General features: G+C 36.1%; 1 protein-coding gene across 2 annotated transcripts in view; it reads left to right on the top strand.

Annotated features, from left to right (window-relative positions):
- Window positions 1-21,099, top strand: part of LOC100983054 (complement C1q and tumor necrosis factor-related protein 9B-like) — a 50,314-nt gene that overhangs the window by 11,468 nt on the left and 17,747 nt on the right. The window contains exon 2 of one of the 2 annotated variants that reach the window (XM_063595918.1): window positions 20,700-20,840. The gene's annotated coding sequence lies outside the window, so the exon portion shown is untranslated. Of the gene's footprint in view, window positions 1-20,448; window positions 20,841-21,099 lie in introns of those variants that run through there. The other variant, XM_008965063.7, reaches the window with a different exon arrangement.

Here is a 21,099-nt window from a genome sequence, read left to right as displayed (position 1 = left end):
TGTTATCGATAGTTGGTACATACAACCTGTTATCGATAGTTGGTACATAGAAATTAAGACATTGGCTTAATTTCTGTCATAATTTAAATCCACACAGAAATGATATGAGAATCTTCATTTCCCTGGCCTTAAGTTTCCAAATGAGAACTTACACTGTCTATCTTTCTTTGGAAGGGAGGGAAGATTTACCTAATGGGTGAATTTGTGTGAAGTACATTGCATGTGCTTGCTTGGCTCTGTGTTACTTTGAAAATATGTGTCTGCCGGCCAGGCACGGTGGCTCACGCCTGTAATCCCAGCACTTTGGGAGGCCAAGGTGGGCGGATCACGAGGTCAGGAGATCGAGACCATCCTGGCTAACACAGTGAAACACTGCCTCTACTAAAAATACAAAAAAAAAAAAAAATTAGTCGGGCGTGGTGGCGGGAGCCTGTAGTCCCAGCTACTCGGGAGGCTGAGGCAGGAGAATGGCGTGAACCCGGGAGGCTGAGCTTGCAGTGAGCCGAGATCGCACCACTGCACTCCAACCAGCCTGGGCAACAGAGCGAGACTCGGTCTCAGAAAAAAAAAAAAAATATGTGTCTGCCCACAGTGATACGAATTCAGGTCTGCTGCTCTGCAGTAAGCTGCCTGCTCTTGAGATAGGTGTTAAGCATCTGTTTTCTCCGCTTACCACTGTGTGGGTAAGTGCCTAATCTGGGAATTAAACTAATCTGAAGTATTCAGAAGCCCACTCTGGCTGCTCATCTGAGCCATATCGTCCTATTAGTCATTACATGTGAGTAATAAAGCAGCTATGTCTGACTCCATATGTCTGACTCCTATGTTCTGATCTCAAAAGGGAAAGAGGAGCATTATTTATTGCCTCCCCTCCAAATAGCCCCAACAAGAAAGGTGACTACACAACACTTATTGAAATGTTTTCTTCTTCCTTGACTTTGTAATCTTACTGTACATTCTTCAACACAACCCTCACTTTAAACAGGTGAAGAGTTGGAAGTTTTTAGACAAAAGTTACATAGTGAAATCAATAAAAATAGCAAAGCCAAACAAATACAAAGTTCACTCATTCAACAAGAACTTAATGATAGGCTGATGTTAAATTAGTCTTGTGATTAGAGGTTGGAAAATATTGCTGCATTCACTTTTTCAGACCATTTCGATAAATACACAGCACACACACATAGTTCCATAATTAATATGCCTTCGGTAGGTATTGATGTTTCAAAATTAAAATTTGATATCATTCTCTATTTTAAGGAGCACTCATATGTTACAAAAAATAAGTATGTTCTCAAATGCAGTAAAATCAAATGTGTGCCCATTTAAACCACTGCAATTCAATGACAAATTGTAAACAGGTTCATGTATGAAGGAAAGTACACTTGTTAGTTTCTAAGGATGAAACACATGTATTTTGTCACAAAGAAAATAACTGGGGAATCATCCGTTGATGAAGGAGCTGAAGGACTAAGTATAGAGTCACACATATATTTAAAGACCTAGTTAAAAAAAAAAAAAAACTAAGAGAAAAGTAATTAGAAGAATTCGAGAGGGTACCTGAAAACTTCCAAGTATAAAATGACTACTGGGCATTTGGCTAAGTGGATAAAGGCAAAACAGGAAGAATTATATAGAGCCTAAAAATGAAATAATAAAGAAGTTTATCAAACTGTCTTTGCTCTCTGAGTAATTAGCGTAAGTATTATGATTGATTGATTGAGTTAAAATTCAGAGTAGACAAGCATTGCCTTAGTAATGCAAAAAGGACTATTTTATTTGGGAAAATAATGCAACTCAACATTCTGAGGAGACACAATGTTCGATCATGTAAAAACAAAATCTTAGAAACATTGTTTTAACTTTGATGTGTCTGTAAAATCCCATTTAGAAAAAGAATTGCTAAACTAAATGAACATTTGAGAAGTAGAAAAATTCCTTAAATTAATAATTAGAAATCTTTTGAAACTGTCAGTAATCACCAAAAGTTTAAAACCAATCAATGTAAAAATGAGTCTTCCTGTATCAAGCATTTTTAAAAAGCATTTACCCAGTGACTACTGTGTGCCATGCGCTGTGTTAGGCACACAAATACTAAACAGCTTCTGAACGTTAAAAAAGTTGAACCATCCATAGGCAGCAAGTGGTCAAAAGAACTAAAATTAAAATAAACTTTAGATAAATTTTTTAGTTTATAAAATTGGAATAATTTTTTAAGATTTAAGTTATTAGAAAATATTCTGATATGCAGAAGAATCCAAGTGATGGATCTGTTCAGGCTAATGTTGATTTTTGTATTTTATAATAATACTGAGTAAAGAACCAATGAAACTCTGACATTACTTCTGATATATACAACAAACCATCTCAGAATTAAACTAGAATAAAAATTGAAGGCAAAAATTAGCAAAACACATGTAATAAGCTATTATTAATATAATAATGTTAAGTGCAAGGCTAAACTTCATGTAATGGGGAGAGATACAAGAAATGCTAAGTTACAAACATATAAAAACTTGCTTCAACAACCAGTACAACTGAAATCACATACTAGAAAAATATTATAATCATTTTCCTTAAAGTTAAAACATGCTGCATAAGGTAGAGTTTCACAGTAGGAATGGTCCAAAATTTTAAAACCTTGCAAATAAATGAGATGGATAAACAAATTCAGTATTAATGCTATTTTTAACGTTTTTTGTAGAATTTGATTTTTAAATTTTAACAGTTTGCTTTCTAGAATCATAGCAAAAAGGTCTAAACATCATCTTGTTTTGTAATGACTCTCTAAAAACCCACCCTTTTCTATTATGTTAGATAGTATGTTATCACCTCTCACAGTCTTATTTGATGTTTTCCTAACGAAAATAATTAAATTCCTAGCAACCCCAAAAGTCACCTACCTTCTGTAACTCTAAGAATTTTGTTAGCAACAACTATATAAGAAATCTTTGAAGGCATTCTGCAGGGATTATAGAGACATATCTTTGTATCTTGATAGAATTGTGCATTTTAATGTCTTTTATTAAGTCTAACATGATTTGGAAAACTAATGCCCCACAAGGAAACCATTGTGGTTTACATTACCACAATGGTACTTGGAACTAATACATTAAGTTTTAAATAAACTTTTTGAACTTACCTATAAATGCTAAAAATAAACACCTCTTTCTCTCAAAAAACTTAACATATTTCCTCAAAAACCTTCCTTTGCATGGCCCCTGCATTTGCATATTTTTTTCTTCTTTTTGAGATGGAGTCTCGCTTTGTCACCCAGGCTGGAGTCCAGTGGCATGATCTCAGCTCACTGCAACCTCCGCCTCCCGGGTTCAGGTAATTTTCCTGCCTCAGCCTCCTGAATAGCTGGGATTACAGGCACGTGCCACCACATCCAGCTAATTTTTGTATTTTAGTAGAGATGGGGTTTCAGCATGTTGGCCAGGCTGGTCTCGAACTCCTGACCTCAGGTGACTCACCTGCTTTGGCCTCCCCAAGTGCTGGGAAGGCATGAGCTACCACACCTGGCTTTGCATTTACACATTTTTCATCATCATCTTGTAAAACGATACATTTTCTGATTTTTCTGGTAAGAACTAATGAGAACATTTTATATTTGCAACATGCTTAACAATTTACAGAAGTATTTACCATTTATTTTCTTTTTGTATCCAGTAGTACAATTTTAGGACTCTGAAGCACTTAGACCCAAATGAGATCATCTCATTTTTTTCAGAAAAATAAAACTAAGCTAACAAAATAAAATATCAGCTAGCTAGGATCTTATAATTTTGGTATTGAAGCAGTCATTTAATGTGTACTCTTTTAAGCTATTTAGTTAGGGATGTTCTTCAGGAAACCTTAGATTTTCTCTTCTATGATTTGTTAGCACATGAAGCCAGACAAGGAAACCAGGTTGAGGTCTCACTTAACACAGGCATGCACTACTTTTCTCTGCATTAAGGAGATTATGAAATCGCCATCAAAACTGTAAGCCAATGTGCATTGATGGAAATGGACATTTTAATAACAGTGATACATGAAGAAAACTACTTGCTATTTATTTTTGTTCAAATGTTTTATGGTTTTTGTAGATTTTTTTAGACAGGGTCTCTCTGTGTTGCTCAGGCTGGAGTGCAGTAGCTATTCACAGGTGAGGTTATGTCACACTACAGCCTTGAACTCTTGGGCTCAAGTGATCTTGCCTCCCCAGCCTCCCAAGTAGCTGGGCTACAGATGCACACCACTGCACCCAGTTTTTAGAATTGTCCTGCCGGGTGTAGTGGCCCACACCTGTAATCTGAGCTCTTTGGGAGACTGAGGCACTGGATAACTTGAGCCCAGGAGTTCAGGACCAGCCTGGGCAACATAGTGAAACCCAAAATACAAAAATACAAAAAATGAACTAGGCATGGTGGCACACACCTGTAGTCCCAGCTACTTGGCAGGCTGAGGTGGGAAGATCACCTGAGCCCAGGAAGTCCAGGCTGTAGTGAGCTGTGATTATGCCACTGCACTCCAGGCTGGGTGACAGAGTAAGACCCTGTATCCAGAAATAAATAAATAAATTTCCCTCTAGTCAAAAAATGACCAAACATTAGACAAATATCTTAAACTGGGTCAAGCATAGTTGAACTATATTTCTTTTACTTACCAACTCTACAATTAGTGTAGTTTGTTGTTGTTAGATTCATCTTGAGATCCCCAGAAATTGATTCTTAATATGAGTGAAATCACATGACTGGACTGGAAGGTTCCTGGTACATCTCCGGGGGAGATGGGGACACTGTGTGGCTTTATGGAATTCTGGGTAGAAATAATGTAATTGATTGTTTGGTTGTAATTGCTATTTAAAGACTCTTGATAACTTTGCCGTCTTAGTCATCAATCATTCAAGTGATGGCAACATATAAAGACATAAGGGAACTTATTTTTAAAATTCAAATCATTGTGTGATTTAACTATTTAAAAACTGTTGAGTAATTGGCTAGCAATAGATATATTTTACAAAAATTGAAACTAAAATGCTGTAGGTGACAATCACAATTAAGGATGTACTGTTAGGTAAGGAAATGACAAAATTTTAACTTAAAAAATCTATTTAGTGCTATATGTTTACTTAATTCATAAAAGTATTTATTTTGGATTCCTTTAAATAATAGACATCCGTATGTGGTTAAATGTTTGGATGTTAATCATTCACTTACGATTAGGGGTGGAAAACTGAAGCTGGCACTGGAAAACAAAAATATTATGAACCAAAGTAAAATCAATTAGAAAGCCAAAGCATCTCAAAGTCTGTCTTTAGTTATCAAACAATAATATTCCATTTCTAAAATTTAACTTTAATGCAGCTTTTAAAGAAATTGAAAATGTGTCAGTTACAATAAATGTTACATTTACTGAATAAAGTTAACAAATGTTTATCTCTTGAAAATGAGAGCTCCAGGGACTGAAAAAAACTATAAAACTTTTATTTCCTTTCTTTATCAATACAAATTATTATAACTTTTACTTACCACACCTAGGTCAATGAAACAACTCAGTATTTCACCAAATTAAAAACAAGAATTATATCATAAAGATGAAATGCAAAGGAAAAAGGTAATATAACTAACCTTGAATCAGTAGTTCTTCACGCCATTTTTTGAAGTCAGTAGGCTTGAGGTAGGGATGACTAAGTTTTCCCTTGGAGTGATTTTTCTCTTAAGACCTAACCTATTATTAAGATTTCTAGGTCTGGCGTGGTGGCTCACACCTGTAATCCCAGCACTTTTGGGAAGCTGAGGTGGGTGGATTGCTTGAGCTCAGGAGTTCAAGACCAGTCTGGGCATCATGGTGAAACCCTGTCCCTACCAAACATAGAAAAACTAGCTGAGCATGTTGGCACACACCTGTGGTTCTCACAACTCAGGAGGCTGAAGTAGGAGAATCTCTGGAGCCTGGGAAGTCAAGGCTGCAGTGAGCCGAGATTGAGCCACTACACTCCAGCCTGGGTGACACAGCGAGACCGTTTCTAAAACAAAAACAGAAACAAAAATCCTTGAGTGTCCAACACAAGATGACTGTAGGACTAACCCAGTAGGATGAGTCTGAAAAAAGCTCTGGTCCACTCTTTCTCTACCTTCTCTACCAGATGTCTGGTACTGGCCTCTGCTTGCCTCTCATGAGTTCTGTGAAGATTGCAAAAGATAAGTGTAAATAAAATTTTTTATTAAATAGTGTTTTAACACCAAAAATATGTCAGAGCTTGTCTACTGTATGCGATTGTAGTTTTAAAATTGTTCTAAAGAAATGCACAACGTGCAGGTTTGTTGCATATGTATACATGTGCCACGTTGGTGTGCTGCCCCCATTAACTCATCATTTACAATAGGTATTTCTATTAATGCCATCCTTCCCCCCTCCCTGCACCCCAGTGTGTGATGTTCCCCACCCTGTGTCCAAGTGTTCTCGTTGTTCAGTTCCCACCTATGAGTGAGAACATGCGGTGTTTGGTTTTCTGTCCTTGCGATAGTTTGCTCAGAATGATGGTTTCCAGCTTCATCCATGTCCCTACAAAAGACATGAACTCATCCTTTTTTATGGCTGCATACTATTCCATGGTGTTAAAGTATTATAATAATAATAATAAAAAGAAGTACATGTATTTCTAGGAGGATTTCTAAGAAACAAGTACTTCCAACAAATTAGGGAAAAAGAAAAATTGCTGTTTTTGATTACTTGCTGAAATCACAATATTTTGGCTATACTGTGTTACAAAATTGGTGTTACCTATTTATTTTTAATTTTTATAACGTGGCTCCTAGAACATTTAAAGTCATATATGTGGTTTCTGCTGTTCAAATTATTTTTTTACTGGTCTAGACCTTTTTTTTATTTTAACCACATATCCACCTAGGTGTTCCACTTGCATCTCTATCTCAGAAAATCTCAAGCCAGTTTCTCTCTTTCTCCAAATACACTTTTTTTCCATATCTTATTTTCTCAAGAGAGAAGCCAAAACCATTGCTCCCACCCCCAAATGCCTAGTGAATACTATTGATTTTGTCTCCACAATCTCTTGATTCCAGTAGTTTCCCTCCAGATCTACTGTCCTGTCCTAGCTGAGGCGTTCACTCTTTCTTCCTGGATTATTGCACCATCCTCCTATATGAAATCCTTGAATTCAGTCTCACTCTCTCAAACCAGAGTAGCTGTTTTCTAAAGGAAATCTTATTTCCTCATCTTCCTGCTTGAAATGTCTCAGTTCCTTCCCATCTAGCTTAGTGTGACACAATTGTGCCCCAGTCTGGCTCTGGTCTACTTGCCCAGTTTTATTTACTATCTCTCCATAACAGGTGCCCTAAATTCTAGCCACACCAACGGCTTTCAGTGCTCTGAATGCGTCCCTCCATGCCTGGGTACTTTAGCCATGCTTTTCCCCAGTCAGACATTGTAGGCTGGGCACCTTCCAAGGCAAATCTTAGGCCCCACTTCAAACACTTCAATGGCCATGACTCAGGGGCTTTTCCAGGAGCCATGCAGATTACTCTCAGATTCCCCATACTCCATACATGTCATACATCTCTATTCAATGCAACACCATGCTGAATTAGAATTGCCGATTTTAGGATGGTCACTGTTTCAGATGCATTTTGACACTCTTAAAAGTGACTGATACTGAGCAGGTCTTGACTGGATAAATCCCTCAATCTTTTCTCCCGGCCCTATCACCTTGCCTACATTTTTCTCTTGCCTGAGTCTTAACAGGTAACACTTGCTGCCTTCTGGAATGGCTCTGCTGATAAGATTCTTGGGGATGCCATTTAGAAATACTTGTATTTAAAGAGTATGTGGGATGATGAATATGTTAATTTACTTGACTACAATAACCATTTCACTATGTATAAATATGTCAATATATCATGTTTTACTTCTTAAATATATGTAATTAATAAACCAAGACTTTTTTAAAAGCCAGAAATGATTGTGTTTAGGAAACCAATTTAGATATTTTAAAAATTAGCCCTCAAAGACGTTTTCAAGTATTTTTTTTCAGCACCCTTGTACAAGTCACTCATTACCTGGGAAAAATTAAGCATTTGACATTGAGGAATAATTCAGAGCAACAATTTTAGAGAAGAATGAGAGAGCTGAGCTGGTAATCAAAAAGAACTAAAGCCATCTTCAAAGGCAGTTAGCTCCTAGCATTGTAACCACAGCACCAGAGGTGGGGCCTGCCCTCTGTCTTGCACACATCCCCCTCAGGCTGAGCAAGGTGTTATTTTTAACTACTTTGTGAATTACAATTCCCCTCATGCCTATGTTAATCATTCCCCATTTCACAAGGATGCCCTTCTGTAATGAAAAAACCGTATAGGATCGTTTGTCTCAAGGCGCCCTCTAGTGGTAATACCAGAGATCACAATCAAAGAAAGTTAATTTACTGAGTGCCAGAATGTGCCAAGAGTAATAGTACTTGACTTTTTAAAAAATAAAACTGTCTTTATTCACAAATTACTTTATTGAATAACTAGGAAATCCAATCGACAACAAGAACAATACAAACTTCTGGAACAAATAAGTGAGTTTAGCAAGGTCTCAAAATACAAGATTAATATACAAAAGTCCATTTCTTTCCTATATGTCAATAAAGAGCAATTCGAATTTGAAATTTTAAAAAATACAGTTTACAATAGCATCAAAAAATAATGAGGTATTTACAATTATACATGTAACAAAATACATACAGGATATATATGTGAAAAACTACAATACACTGATGAATCAAAGAATATTTAAATACATGGAGAGAGAGTTCATGTTCGTATATTGGAAGACAATTTTTTTTAATAATTTCAACTTGTGTTTTAGATTCAGGGAGCCCACGTGCAGGTTTGTTACGTGGCTGTATTGCATGATGCTGAGGTTTGCATTGTGATTGATTCCATCACCCAGGTACTAAGCATAGCACCCAAGAGTTAGTTTTTCACACATTGCCCACTTCGTGCCCTCTGCCATTTAGTAGTCCCCAGTGTTTATTGTTGCCACCTTTATGTCTGTGAGTACCCAATGTTTAGCTGCCACTTACAAGTAAGAACGTGCAGTATTTAGTTTTCTGTTAATTTTATGTTAATTTGCTTAGGATAATGGCATCCAGCTGCATCCATGTTGCTGCAAAAAAACATGATTTCATTCTTTTTTATGGCGATAGTGTATATGTACCACATTTTCTTTATCCAGTTCACCATTGATGGGCACCTAGGTTTATTCCATGTCTTTGCTATTGTGAAACGTGCTGCCATGAACATAGGAGTGCATATGTCTTTTTGGAAGAATGGTTTATTTTCTTTTGTATATATACCCAGTAATGGAATTGCTGGGTTGAATGCTAGTTCTAAGTTTTTTGAGAAATCTTCGAACAGCTTTCTATAGTGGCTGAACTAAATTACACTCCCACCAGCAGTGTATAAGCATTCCCTTTTCTCTACAGCCTTGCCAGCATCTGTCATTTTTTGACTTTTTAATAATAGCCATCCTGATGATATCTCACCATGGTTTCGATTTGCATTTCTCTGATGATTAATGAGGTTGAGTATTTTTTTTTCATATGTTTGTTGGCCACCCTGTGTCTTTTTTGAGAATTGTCTGTTTACATCTTTTGCCCACTGTTTAATGGGGTCATTTGCTTTTTGCTTGTTGAATTGTTTAGGCTCCTTATAGATTCTGGATATTAGACCTTTTTCAGATGCATAATTTGCAAATATTTTATCCCATTTTGTAGGTTGTGCGCTTACAGTGTTGATAGTTTATTTTGCTGTGCAGAAGCTCTTTAGTTTAATTAGGTTCCACTTGTCAATTTTTGTTTCTGTTTCAAATGTTTTTGAGGACTCCAAATTCTTTCTTAAGGCCAATGTATAGAATGGTATTTTCTAGGTTTTCTCCTAGGACTCTTATAGTTTGAAATCTTACATTTAAATCTTTAATCCATCTTGAGTTAATGTTTGTATATGGTATAAGGTAAGGGAGTCCAGTTTCATTCTTCTGCACATGGCTAGCCAGTTATGCCAGCACCTTTTATTGAATAGGAAGTCTTTTCCCCATTATTTATTTTTGTCTAATCTGTTGTAGATCAGATGGTTAGAGGTGTGCAGCTTTATTTCTTGGGTCTCTATTCTGTTCCAGTGGTCTATGTGTCTATTTTTGTGCCGGTATCATGTTGTTCTGGTTAATGTAGCCTGATAGGATATAGTACAAAGTCGGGTCATGTGATGCCTTAAACTTTGTTCTTTTTGCTTAGGATTTCTTCGGCTATATGGGCTCTTTCTCGGTTCCATATGAGGATTAGAACAGTTTTTTCCTAATTCTGTGAAAAATGGCATTGGTAGTTTGATAGAAATAGCATTGAACTTATAGATTGTTTTGGGCAATAGTGATTCTTCCAATCCATGAGCATGAATGTTTTCCCATTTATTTGTGTCATCTCTGATTTCTTTCAGCAGTGTTTTGTAGTTCTCTTAGTAGAGATATTAACTTCCTCAGTTAGATGTATTCCTAAGTATTTTTTAATGGACATCGTAAATGGGATTGCATTCTTGATTTGGCTCTGAGCTTGAATGTTACTGGTATATATAAATGCTACTAATTTTTGTACATTGATTTTGTATCCTGAAACTTTGCTGAAATTGAAATCATTGAACGGTTCCAGGAGCCTTTTAGCAGAGTCTTCAGGGTTCTCTAGGTAGAGAATCATATCATCAGTGAAGAGAGTTTGACTCCCTCTTTTCCTATATGGATGCCTTTAATTTCTTTCTCTTGCCTGATTGTTCTGGCTAGGACTTACAGTACTATGTTGAATAGGAGTGGTGAGAGATGATATCCTTGTCTTACTCTCAAGGGGAATGCTTCCAGCTTTTGCCCATTCAGCATGATGATGGCTATAAATCTGTCATAGATAGCTCTTAATATTTTGAGGTTTGTTCCTTTGATGTCTAGATTGTTGAGGGGTTTTATCATGAAAGCATGTTGGATTGTATCAAAAGCTTTGTCCACATCTGTGGAGATAAACATGTGGTTTCTTCTTTTAATCCTGTTTATGTGGTGAATCACATTTATTGATTAACATTTGTTGAACCAACCTTGCACCTCAGGAATACAGCCTACTTGATCATGGAGAATTAACTTCTTGATTTGCTGCTGCATTCATTAGTATTTGTTTGAGGATTTTTGCATCTATGTTCATCAGGGATATTGACCTGTAGTTTTCTTTTATAGCTATGTCTTTGCAAGATTTTGGTAACAGGATGACACTGTCTTTGTAGATTGACTTAGGGAGGAGTCCCACCTCCTTGATTTTTTTGGGATTAGGTTCAGCAGAATTGGCACCAGCTCTTCTTTGTACATCTGGTAGAATTCAGCTGTGAATCCGTCAAGTTTGTGGCTTTTTTTGGTTGGAGTTTTAAAGTTTTTTAAATTACTGATTCAATTATGGAACTCAATATTGGTTTGTTCAGGGTTTCAATTTCTTCCTGATTCAGTCTTAGGACGTTGTGGGTTCCCAGGAATTTACCCATTTCCTCTAGATTTTTTAGTTTGTTTGCATAGAGGTATTCATAATAGTTGCTGAGAATCTTTTGCATTTCTGTGGGATTGGTTGTAATGTCATCTTTGTCATTTCTGATTGTGCTGGTTTGGATCTTCTTTTTCTGTTTGTTCAGCTAGCTGGTTGTCTATTGATTTTCTATCCTTTCAAAGACCCAACTTGTGGTTTCATTAATTATTTGTATGGATTTTGGGGTCTCCATTTGCATTCCGTTCTGCTCTTCTTTCTTTTCTTCTGGTAGCTTTGGGGCTAGTTTGTTCTTATTTTCCTAGTTCCTCTAGGTGTGATGTTCAATTGTTAATTTGAGATCTTTCTAACTTTTTGATGTAGGTATTTAGGGCTACAAACTTTCCTCTTAATACTGCTTTTGCTGTATCCCAGTGATTTTGGTATATGGTGTCTTTGTTATAATTTATTGCATGGATTTTTTTTTATTTCTGCCTTAATTTTGTTGTTTACCTAAAAGTCATTCAGGAGCAGGTTTTTTCATTTTCATATAATCATGTAGTTTTGAGAGATTATCTTGGTACTAATTTCTATTTTTATTCCATTGTGATCAGAAAGTATCATTGGTATGATTTGGATTTTTCTAATATATTGAGACTTCCTTTATGACCAAACATGTGGTTGATCTTGGAGAATGTTCTGTGCGCATAAAAGAAAAATGTACATTCTGGGGTTGATGAACTGAGTACTCTGTAGATGTCTATTAGGTTCGGTTGATAAGGTGTACAATTTTGGTCTAGAATTTGTTAGTTTCCTGCCTTGATGATCTAATGCTGTCAGTGGGGTGTTGAAGTCCTCCACTATTGATTATGTGGCTGTACAAGTCTTTTTGTAGGTCTAGAACTTCTCATTTTATGAATGTGGGTGCTCCAGTGTTGGGTGCATATACATTTAGAACAGTTAAGTCTCCTTGTTGAATTAAACCTTTTATCATTATATAATGCCTTTTTTTGTCCTTTCTTACTGCTGTTGTTTTAAAGTCTGTTTTATCTAAGAATCATCACCCCTGCTCTTTTTGGTGTTCTGTTTGCATAATAGCTCTTTCACCAACCCTTTACTTCAAGCCTATGGGTGTCATTATGTGTGAGATGGATCTCTTGAAGACAACAAACAGATGGGTCTCGATTTTTTTTTATCCAATTTGCTACACTGTGCCTTTTAAATGGAGGCATTTGGACTGTTGATATTAAAGGTTAATATTGATATGTGAAGTTTTGGTCCTGTAGTAAAGTTGATAGCTGGTTGCTATGTAGTTTTTATTGCATGGTTACTTTATAGGGTCTGTGAGCTACGTAACTTAACTATGCTTTTGTGGTAGCAGGTATCATTCTTTCATTTCCATGTTTAGAAGTCCTTTAGGGATCTCTTGTAAGTCTTGTCTAATGGTAACAAATTCCCTTAACACTTGCTTGTCTGGAAAAGATTTTATTTCTCTTTCAGTTATGAAGCTTAGTTTGGTAGGATATTTAATTCTTGGTTGGAATTTCTTTTATTTAAGAATGCTGAAAATAGGCCCCCATCCCTCGTGGCTTGCAACGTTTCAGCTGAGAAGTCCACTATTAGCCCGACAGGTTTACCTTCTCAGCCTTTAAAATGTTTTTCTTTAGCATTGACCATGGACAGTCCAATGACTATATGCCTTGATGATATTTGTTTTGCATAGTATCTCACAGGTGTTCTCTGGATTTCTTGTATTTGGATGACCACCTCTATCAAAATTAGGAATGTTTTCTTGAATTATTTCCTCAAATATGTGTTCCAAGTTGTTTACTTTTCTCCTTCTCCCTCAGTAACACTAATAATTCATAGGTGTGGTTATGTTACATAATCCCAAATTTCTCAAGAACCCTATTTACTTTTAATATTCTTTTTTCTCTATTTTTTATCTGACTAGGTTAGTTCAAAAGACTGGTCTTCAAGCTCTGAAATTCTTTCTTCTGCTTGGTCCAGTCTATTGATAAAGATTTCAGTTACATTTTGCAATTCTTTACATGAGTTTTTCAATTCCAGAAGCTCTGACTGATTTCTTTTTAAGTTGATTGTCTCCTTTCATTTCCTGGATTGCTTTAGAAGTTTCTTTGGGTTGATATTAATCCTTGTCTTGGATCTCCTTGCAATCCATGCTTTGAATTCTTTATCTGTCATTTCTGAGTTTCCATTTTGGTTAGAGACCACTGGAAAGCTGGTGTGATCCTTTGGTAGTGTCACACTACATTCAGATTTTTCAGGCCAGAATTCTTTTTTTTTTTTTTTTTTTTTTTTTGAGGTGGAGTTTTGCTCGTTGCCCAGGCTGGAGTGCAATCGTACGATCTCAGCTCACCACAACCTCTGCCTCCCAGATTCAAGCAATTCTACTGCCTCAGCCTCCCAAGGAGCTGGGATTACAGGCATGCACCACCATGCCCAGCTAATTGTTGTATTTTTAGTAGAGACAGGGTTTCTCCATTTTGGTCAGGCTGGTCTCGAACTCCTGACCTCAAATGATCCGCTTGAGGCCACGGCCTCCCAAAGTGCTGGGATTACAGGCATGAGCCACTGCACCAGGCCTCATGCGAGAATTCTTATGCTAGTCCCATCTCATCTGGAAATGCTGATACTTCTAACTTTTTAAATTATTTTTGTGAGGGTAGGATTTTTTTTTTCTTTCTTTCCCTATAAAATTATTGCTTTTTTTTCTTTCCCCTCTCCCACCCTAGGGAGTGTGACTGTAGAGAATGTTAGGTAGAGTCTTTCGGCTTTGCTTCTTAGCCTTGTTTACTCTGTCAGCAGGTTTTATATTGAACTGTACAGTTCCACTATAAGCCAATAGATGACACTTACGAGTAAGAGCCAGCTGCAGCCAATGCAGTCAGGTGTATACTTGATCCTTGTTTACTGGCAGAAGCCACTGTTGCCTCAGGCAATGAGTTGATCTGTGGAGTGCGCAGTGATCTGAGCTCCCTGCTTAGCCCTGGAGGGTTGTCTCTCCTTCCCAATCTAGATTCTTCACCTCTAAACTGTATCTATAAAATTTCTTAAGGTAGTCTCTGGCTTAGCAATTCATGAAATGAGAACTTTCTGCAGAAAATAGAGGCTACTGATTGAGTTTGTTGAAAGCTGTCTCTTATTAGATTTTTAATTCATAGGGTAGATTTTAAAGTCGCTAATAATTCTATGCAATATTCCCAATTTATTTCTATGAAAATGTACAGAAAAACCTTCATTATTTTTGCATAGGCTTAATAGGTCGTGAGTGTTCTTACAAAAGTTCTAGTTTCCCTGATAGGTTTAATCTGAATGATAAAATTGCATAAATCTTCCTATTGTAACTTAAGGAAACTCGTTAGTAGGAGCATCTACCTCATTGCTCCAATTTAGTATTCATGACACAATTTTCTGATCTTCATTCCTACAAAGGAAAGCATGAATGTCAGGAGAATTCTGTTTTGCTTTGTTATCATTTATATAGTTTTCACTCTACATCAATAAATTGATATCCTAGAGTATGTATCCATCTTTTCTGCGATTGGACTGTTAAGGCTTTGAAAGGCTGATGAACACAGGTGAATGGAAAAAGATTACTTTCTGAACATTATGTTAGGAGGACTATGTTACTCCCTAAGGCCCTCCTGGAGCACCCATTTCTACTTTTTCACTGGCATCTCTTTTCTTTTTTTAACTTGCAGTAAGAAAAACACATGCTGTAGGGGAAAAAATACTTGTATAATGAAGTAGTATCCATTAGCAGCATTATTTCTAATGGCCAAAAGATGGAAATAACCCAACTTTCCCTCAATGCATGAATAAATTTTTTTTAAATGTACATATAGGCCAGGCGTGGTGGCTCACGCCTGTAATCCCAGCACTTTGGGAGGCCGAGGTGGGCGGATCACGAGGTCAGGAGATCGAGACCGTCCTGGCTAACATGGTGAAACCCTGTCTGTACTAAAAATACAAAAAATTAGCTGGGCACGGTGGTGGGCACCTGTAGTCCCAGCTACTCGGGAGGCTGAGGCAGGAGAATGGCATGAACCCAGGAGGCAGAGCTCGCAGTGAGCCGAGATGGCGCCACTGCACTCCAGCCTGGGCGACAGAGCGAGACTCTGTCTCAAAAAAAAAAAAAAAAAAGTAGATATAAAATATTGGTTTTAGACTATCATAATCTCTTTTATTAAAATGTGACTTTTATCAAAATCATTAACTTTATGAATTCAGTCAACTTATTCTATGAAGTCAAGAAGATTGCACTACTAGTGGCGAGTAGTATCGATATGAATAAAATATTTTTTTATCAATGAGACTTTTCACATTGTCTAAAATATTCTTATATACTGATAGACCCCCAACTTAAGATGGTTCAACTTGTAATTTTTTGACTTCACCATGCTGTGAAACCATTGCAATTTCAACACACTCTGAATTTTGAATTTTGAATCCTGATCTTTTCCCAGGTTGGCAATACACAGTACATGGGATATATAATACTTTATTATAAGACTTTGTGTTAGACGATTTTGCCCACCAGTAGGCTAATGTAAGTGATCGGATAATGTTTAAGGTAGGCCAGGCTATGATGTTTGGTAGGTTGGGTGTATTAAATACATTTTCATCTTACAATGCTTTCAATTTACAATGGCTTTATTGGGATGTAACCCCATCATAAGTTGAGGAGCTTCTGTACTATTGGGTTGAAAATCTCTACTCTAAAAACCTGAAGCTCCAAAATCTGACACTGTTTGAATGCAGACATAATGCCCCAAGTGGAAAATTCCACATTTGACCTCATGTGACAGAACAACAGCAAAACACAGTCAAAACTTTGTTTCATGCACAAAATTATTTTATAAAATCCTGTATAAAATTCGGGCTATGTGTATAAGGTATATATGAAATGTAAGTGAATTTTGTGTTTAGACTTGGGTCTCATTCCTAAGATCTTTCATTAAGTATACACAAATATTCTAAAATCAAAAGAATACAAAATTTGAAACATTTCTGGTCTCAAGCATTTTGGATAAGGGATATTCAATCTGTCTTACTAGAAAAATAAAATTTCTATTCAGTATGACAGAAATTTAAAAATTGACTTACCAAACTTGGACTTAACCGGTTTTTCTCAGACTGTTCATTTTTTTCCACTTGATTTTTGACTGGAATTTTTACTTGGAAATTTTTTATATTAAGCCTAAAAGGTAGATTTTAAAATAATTATCCTCAAAGATACATTTCTAAAATATCACATAATTTCTAAACATCTATGATTATGTAAATTCTTAAAGAGTTGAAAAATAGATGATTGGGAGACTGTATCATTTTTCTACCTATATTTTGTGGGTAATGTGCAAAATTTAGGAATAACGTACAAAAATTATCCTTGGCTTCACATCCTCACTCATACAATTATCATACTACATTGTTTATTTGCTTTATAAATACTCAAGTTACTTTAACTTATGCTTTTGCATGTAGTCTTGAGTCTTTTCAGCACCTCCTGTAACATCTGTGATTTGATCCTTTGCTTCTTGCACCTAAAACAAATAATCATAATAATAAACTTTACTCATAATCTAGTACAAACCTGCCCATCACCTGCTTTTGTAACTAAATTTTATCGAAACACAGCCACACCTCTTCAATCTGCATATTGTTTATGGTTACTTTTGTACTGTAACTAGAGAGTTGAGTTGTTGCAACAGAGATGCTATTGCTCACAAAGCCTCACATAATACTATCTGATCCTTTACAGAAAAGTTTACCAATCCTGCTCTAGGACCAGAACACAACATTATTCTATTTTTCTGTGTTTAAATTATATTTGATTAGATAAATACTCAACTTACAAAATTTGTAAAATGGGAAAAGATAGGAAATTAACATAAGATAAACCTTTATATTTTTGAATTACAAGCACCGTTACATCAACTTATTTAATTTTATTTCTTTGTGTGTACACATCTAGTTTGATTGTAATAATTTGTATACTTTTAACATTTAAAACTAGCATCTTTCCAGTAAAACAAAAAGAAAATTTAAAAATAAACAAAAACAAAACTACAGTAGACAATGTCAATTCCAAATGAGATCCTGATTCTCCTATTTAGCAACAGAGTTCAAGCCATCATTAGGAGACAATGTATTTTAAAAGTGTCATCTTAAACTGCAAGGATATTCATTAAACATCACAAACAAGGCATAGGAGAAGCCATGTTATAAAATTGCCCATTTAGCCTACCAAAACATCTCAAACCCACCCTGTGCTGACCTTCTATAACTCCATTTTTAGAGGGTTTTTTTTCTGTTTTTAAACGAGAAATTAGATAGACACATGTTGGTGAATGCTCACTGTTCTTATTCACATACAGACAGGATATACTCTCAGCCTAATATACAGAGAGAGGTGGGGAGAAAAATGTATTGTTATGCACTATTTCTTGGGAGCCTAGGCACCCTCTAGCTTTTAGCAGAGTGAAGAGTGAAAAAAAAAAAGGTTATTTCATTTTGTTTTGTTTTCCCCCACACAGCTTCATGCTGTTGATTCCATACAGTGTTTGTTGAGGTACAAGGAGGAACAAAAGTAAATGTGAAACAGGAAGGAGTGGAGATTATTTTTCCATAGTATTCTGCTCAAGCTATTTCCTCCCAAAATAAGTTGAGAACCACGGTGCAGATATGAAAGACCTCAACAAAAAAAAGGCCAACTGAGCACAAGAGGGGGGGAAAAAAAAGACTACAACTTTCTCCTAGAGACTGGGCATAATTTTTTAAGTTGGAATCCATCAGTGTTCTGTGAGTCATCTTGTCCTTCTTCCTCTCCTTCCTCACCATCATGATCATCTTCACCTTCATCTTCACTGTCTTTTGATCAGTATCTTTCAAATGTTCTTTCTTTCTTTCTTTCTTTCTTTCATTTCTTTCTTTCTTTCTTCTCCTCCTCCTCCTCCTCCTCCTCCTCCTCTTCTTCTTCTTCTTCTTCTTCTTCTTCTTCTTCTTCTTCTTCTTTCTCCTCCTCCTTTTTCTCCTTCCTGTTGGCCTTCTTCTTTCACATTGTTATTATTTATATCAGGAACCAAGTAGCATTGCACCCTCACACCATGCTCCAGCTCACTGATTGCTCCCCCCACAAACTGTTTTCTCCTCCACCTTCACTTCACATCAAGAGGCCTCAACTACAGTTTTAAATATTTACAGATGTACATGACCCCGGCTATGCCAGTAATTATAGAAATTAATATGATGCTTTAGGTGGCAACCAGATGTTTCATGGAATAGTTTGAGGAAGTATCTTCACAAAAGCCAGAATGCCTCGGTCTGAATCTCAGCTCCAGCAGTTAATAGCTGTATGACCGTGAGCAAATTAACTTTCTGTGTCTTTTAGAAAATATATATGTAAATATAGAATTATATATAAAAATTTATATAAAAATCTATAAAATGAAGAAAATAGTATCTACTACACAGGGATGCTGGAAAGATTTAATGGTGGGATATATGTAAAGTACTCAGAAGAGTATGTGTCATGTACTGAGCTATCTATACATATGTGTGTGTATAATATTTGCTATTGGCATCATTATTTTTATTATATTTTATGTTCTGGTGACATGGCTAATGAAAGTGGTCTATACCTGCACTCAATCATTCTTCATGCCACTAAAAATTACAGCAAATGGGATGAGGCCCAGTACATCTTCAGTACTTCATAGAACCTTCACCAGTTCCATTAGACAACAGTGCCTTTTTCTACTTACAATAATTTACAGATTACTTTTCTCTCTGTACTACTTAGTGGGCAATGACCATGTACTACAATGCAAATAGCACCTCCTGGATTGAGTGGTATATAACTTACATGACAATCAGAGGCAGGCTAAAGCCACTGACCTGAAAATATCAGACTCTATTGCTAAGTCAAAGTTTTGCAAATCAATTCATTCGCAGCAACTGTCTATGTTGGGCTGCTTTAACAAGCACACTGATGAGCAGATGAAGGTTATGTTATGTGGCATCTCAGAAAAGCTGCAGCCAGAGGTTTTCAGATGGTAAAGTGGTGTCAACCTATAAATCTCAGTTCTGGTTGCACAATGAAAGAAGGCAAATTTAGGTTTGTTTTCATAGTGAAAAAACATGAGCATTTGATTGAACAATTTTTCTCTGTAAGACTTCAGTGGTCTTAATTTTGTGTTTAGTTGCTTAAAATACACAAAATAAAAGCTTTACTACATCAATGTCTCAAAAAAAGAAAATATCGGTGTGGTATAAATATTTAATTGTATTCTAACAACTGTTAAGCTAAACTATTTTTGATTTATACAAACGTAAGTGACATGTATTTCACGTATTATTCTCCTCTTAAGCAAATTTACAGTAAGATAAAATTGTCTCCCATGAAAAAAACTAAAATCAATGTAGAATTAAGGGTGCAATTGTTTTGCACAGACTAGAAAATAAGTGTTGAAGCATAAGGTCAGACTCAGAACAGTCAGAGCAAGAAATATTGTGTGTCAGGTCTGAATGAATGAGGCTAAATGAACAGAAACTGAAAAAGCAGGAAAGACAGCATGAATAGGGAAGAGAGATGGTGAAATCAGCCCAATTAACCCTGAGGACAAAGTCCAATGGTAGGGAGATACAAACATATGTCCATAGAATAACTTGTAAATGAATGTTCATAGCAGCATTGAAAATAATAGCCAAAAAGTGAAAACAACCTAAACATCCATCAAGTGATGAATGAATAACTGGTATAGCCATACAGTAGAATATTATTCAAGAATTAAAAAAATGCAGTACTGACACGTGCCACAGTACAAATGAACTCTGAAAACATTATGCTAAGAGAAGGAAGCCAGTCGTCAAGGAATGACTCTTATTTATATGAAATGTCCAGAACAGGCAAATCTGTGGAGACAAAAAGTAAGGATGCAGGGTTTCTTTTCAGGGTGATGAAAACGCACTAGAATTGATTGTGGTGAAGTTTACACAGCTCTGTGTGTATACTAAGATACACTTAGTTGTATACTTTAAATGGGTGAGCAGTATATGTGATTTATATCTCACTAAAGTTGTTTTTAAAAATCTAATGGCAAGATTAAGAGAATTTTCTTTCTTTCTTTCTTTCTTTTTTTTGAGACAGGATCTCACTCTGTCACTCAGGCTGGAATAAAGTGGCACAACTGTGGCTCACTGCAGCCTCAAGCCCCTGAGCTCAGGTCATCCTGCTACCTCAGCCTCTTCAGTTGCTGGGATAGGCTCCCACCTCCACTCCTAGCCTCAGGTAAGTTTCTTAATTCTCTGTTTTGAATGTATACACAATACATAATCTAAATATTAATATGCTTTTACAATTTTAAAATTTTTTAAATAAAGGAAATGCCCAACTTTTCAAACAGTTTGTAAATTAACATAAAACATTAGCATTTTGAAGAACAATATCATGGCCTTTCTGTAATGGTTAACCTGAAATCCATGAAATAAACAGGCACAGATTCTATATCTATTCACAAAAGTGAAGATAAAAATAAGATAATTTCTGG

Source organism: Pan paniscus, chromosome 14 (assembly GCF_029289425.2).
Source record: "Pan paniscus chromosome 14, NHGRI_mPanPan1-v2.0_pri, whole genome shotgun sequence".
Lineage (NCBI taxonomy): Eukaryota > Metazoa > Chordata > Mammalia > Primates > Hominidae > Pan > Pan paniscus.
The sequence above is the reverse complement of the archived record's forward strand: the minus strand, read 5'-3'. Positions and strand labels throughout refer to the sequence as shown.